The sequence below is a fragment of the Aedes aegypti genome, chromosome 2 (genome assembly GCF_002204515.2).
Source record: "Aedes aegypti strain LVP_AGWG chromosome 2, AaegL5.0 Primary Assembly, whole genome shotgun sequence".
Classification (NCBI taxonomy): Eukaryota; Metazoa; Arthropoda; class Insecta; order Diptera; family Culicidae; genus Aedes; species Aedes aegypti.
In genome coordinates this window covers 269,015,461-269,019,858 of record NC_035108.1, presented here as the reverse complement: position 1 = coordinate 269,019,858, position 4,398 = coordinate 269,015,461, and positions in this window count along the sequence as shown.

Here is a 4,398-nt window from a genome sequence, read left to right as displayed (position 1 = left end):
CCTACTAACACAATCTCCCTATCTCGTGACGTCTATGAAGATAGTTTGGGTTCCCTGTATCTTCTTAAGTAGACGTTGCATTAACATTCCTTTCTTTCCCCAGAGATTGTAAGGACGTGGCCAGGAGTACAATGTGATGCTTGTTTTGTTTATTTCTATTGAAAAATGTTCATTTTATATAGTGGACACCTTGTTTATGCTATATCTTTTATTATTTATTGATAAAATCGTAATCGGTTTTTTATGTATTGTTCAACTATTATTCTACAATGCTATGAACATATAAAATACTACAAAACGCTTTCGGTTGAAGAACTAAATAAATTTTCCAAAAAATCCTAAGGAAAACTGCTCATCAAAGTTATCAAGCATTATTTTCCGCATAACAAAAATTCTTATCTTTATGAACAAATTGTGTGTTGGTATTCTTTACTATTCTAATATAGGTAGACCTTTAAATAAAATAAATAATATTCCACCATTCTCTGTCACTAGATCACTCTAAGGATTAATCCTTTATGGCCAAATTTGCTGATACACCATGTTTTTACTCCCAGCAAAAAAGGAAAGTAGAAAGCGTGTCAAAAATTGGTTTGCATAAGTACAAAAACTATATTTGTATAAATGAGAGCAAAATCGTAAGTTTAACGGCATTCTCAAGTGTAAATTTTACTCTTCATGGTCGTTTTATTGAAAAATCTCATACTTTTAAAATCATTTACGCTTATTTATCGATCTATGGCAAATTATTGCAGTTTTTCTCCAATTGTTTTGTTCGGAAATCTCAGAATAACATATTATGAAAATAAGTAGTGGAATATATATTCTATTTAATTACAACAGTGTTGCCAGTTTTGATGATTGTCGTTGTGCCTTGAGAGGTCTTCTGAAAATAAATCATTTGTTCTTCTATTGTACTTTGAATGTGACATAGGGACTAAATAAGCAACTCTATGAAGGCATTGGTTACTTTTCATATTAATACTTTATTTGTACTTTCGTCCGGACGCACTTTGAACTTAAAAATTATACTCATATCAGGCGGTATAATGCTCAGCCCTATTGGTTTTGAGAAATCTATTTGTAGTGTCGCAAAAAAAACGTCTAGGATGAATGTCTTTTTCTACATAAGGATTGTTCATATTATAAAGTGGACGTCTTGTACATGCAATATCTTTTTAATTTATTACTTAAATCACAATTGGTTTTCGGTACATCGTTCGACTAATGCTGTACAATATGGTGATAATGAAAAAGCCACCAATATAATTGAATTTCACACGAATAAGACACAAAGTTAAGAACGGTCGATTTTTTGAGCTTATCAAAACCAACGATTATTAAAAAAAATCTGGAAAATTCGACAATATATTTTTTTTTTTTTTTCAAAAAAGGCTTGTTCTTCAAAAGCATCATCAATCAAAAGCCTGCTGCAAAATATCAAGTTATTTTGGGAGCAACAATTTATCAGATATCATGAAATTATTTTTTCATCGATTTTTTTGAAGAAAAATATTTCAAATTGGAATGTAACAATTTGAAATATTTTTCTTCAAAAAAAATCGATGAAAAAATAATTTCATGATATCTGATAAATTGTTGCTCCCAAAATAACTTGATATTTTGCAGCAGGCTTTTGATTGATGATGCTTTTGAAGAACAAGCCTTTTTTGAAAAAAAAAAAATATATTGTCGAATTTTCCAAATTTTTTAATAATCGTTGGTTTTGATAAGCTCAAAAAATCGACCGTTCTTAACTTTGTGTCTTATTCGTGTGAAATTCAATTATGTTGGTAGCTTTTTCATTATCACCATATTGTACAGCATTAGTTGAACGATGTACCGAAAACCAATTGTGATTTAATTAATAAATTAAAAAGATATTGCATGTACAAGACGTCCACTTTATAAAATGAACAATCCTTGTGTAGAAAAAGACATTCATCCTAGACGTTTTTTTTTTTGCGACACTACAAATAGTTTTCTCAAAACCAATAGGGCTGAGCATTATACCGCCACCCCCGATTTGTACAGTCGTTATTGTTATGCTATGCTCTGCTATGCTATGCTATCATGCACTTCCTTGATAAATTGCCACCCAAATCAAGATTGACCAAGGAAAACATTGGCTCCGCGCAACCTATGACATGTTCTGTAACATATCGATGAAGGGAACAGTCAAATTCACGACAATGGGCTTAGGCCAATTTTGCGTTTAGACGCAAAGAAGTGTAAGTGACATTTTGGTCGGTTTTGAGTTAAGTGTACCACAAAATTCTACTGTTTTCAAGCTTCCCAACGGTATTTCCGGGTGATTTTTCCGTCGAATAAATAAAAAAAAAACCTAATTTGTAGAAGATTGGCTTGTTTTTTTTTGACTCCGATACAATTTGTATGGAATGAAAAGTTTGTGAAACAACTTCAGAGTTGATTTTAGGATTTCGTCACTTACACCCCCTTGCTTCTATTCCCCTCATATTTTATTTAATTTTGCACAACATTTTGCCAAGCTTTTCGAACATTTCACGCGACGACTTGCACAGACCTGATTGTTTACATGGCGCTTTTATCAAAATCAATGATCATTGTAAATAAATAACCAGAAAATTGAGTCATATATTCAATTTTCATAGTTCTGGATACCGTTTAGAATCATATTACGAACACTTAAGGCCAACAGTGACTTTAAACGCATAAATTAGATGAGATTTATGATAATTTTAATTTCTTCGTAAAGTCTAACTGTTAGCTGTTGGGTGTGATAAAAATGTTTATTTGAATTTGTTTAGTATTGTTTTTGTGTAAAAGTATAGAACAACATTTTTATTCAAATGCCGAACACTGAGTTCACTCTGTCTCATATTTCGAACACTTTGATTCAAATTCCGAACAGCAGGAATAAATCGTATTGAAATGAACAATTTCGCAAATAAATTCATCTGAGCTATTTTTACTGACCTCGAACTAGCAAATCATCAATACTTCTGAGGTCTCAAATAGATTGGAATATGTTTGTGGGCTTCGTGGCCGTGCGGTTAGAGTCGTCAGGCATTTAATCGCATCGTGTCAAGGGGTGCGGGTTCGATTCCCGCTTCAGCCATAGAAACTTTTCGTTAGAAATGTTTCATGGCTGTGCCACTGGAGCATGCTTGTCCGTTGTCTAGTGTTGAGTTACAGTCTGTGCAGCTAAATGGCTGAAGACGGTGTCCGTGTCCTTTTTGAAATTGAATTACAATTGACTGCCATTTCCTGAAACAATTTCCGTTACAGTGCTCTCAATAGAGTATTTTTTATTTATTTTAGCATTGTAGGAGCACATGGGGTAAACTTAACCTCGAATATAAATAGATTTAAAACAAAAAGATTTCATGAAAAATTTTCAAACTGTTATAAAAGCCTAATATACGAACTAGCAACACGGCCGAACTACTAACAAATTGCCCTGTTGCAATCCAATTCAACGATGTGGAAGTAGGCCTTTGCCAAAACGACCAATGAGAAGTGGTCTATTTTGACAGGCAATTGGTTTCGTTTTTGTACTTTGACCTGTCACGTCTTGTCTTAGATTTCCCTTGAACACAACAAATTAAAACACAGTTTAAAGATATAAATAGGCAAAATTATACAGTTTTTTGACGGCAGAGACAAAATTGTCTCGTCCGTTTGCTATCACGGAACACTTCGATCCGTTTTTTTTTATAAAATACTTTTCCAAAAAGTTTGAGAGTCATAAACTGTATCTTATCAATCAGTTTCAGTAGCGCAACCAGCATTCGATTCTAGGGAAGTAGGGAATTAACAATCCATAAAATAATTTCTATAGGGTAAGTGTTCCCTTAGTTGTGGGTGTTCCTATAGTTGCGGTAGTGCCGTTTTCACTGATTTTAAAACATTAGCCACAGAACCGACACTGCCAATCGACGTTTTGACTTGTTGATACACGGAATAGTTCAAAAGAGCTTTCAAATTGCTTTAAAACTGATGAAATATCACTGAAATTGCTAAAACTTTTCTTGCTTGTACCAATAGTTGCGGTAAAGTGTTCCTATAGTGGAGGATCCCATAAGAAAACAACGGATACCGCAACTATAGGAACACAAATTAAAAATATACCGCAACTAAAGGAACAGCGTACCAATAGTGGAGGTATTATTTTTTACTGACATGCCGTGGATTACTGCGATGAAATCGTTTTTCTCGTTAAGTCAATGGTCGTTACTTCCCGTTACAACATTAACATGTACATTAATTGCGCTTCTTGAATTAAGGCGATTAAATGAAGTTCAATCGTGCCTAGTACCTCCACTATTGGTACATCTACCCTAGGTCATAAACGTGGTTTGCTAATATTGTGAAGACTTTATGATCAAACATGTATTACACCATAAAATCTTAGTA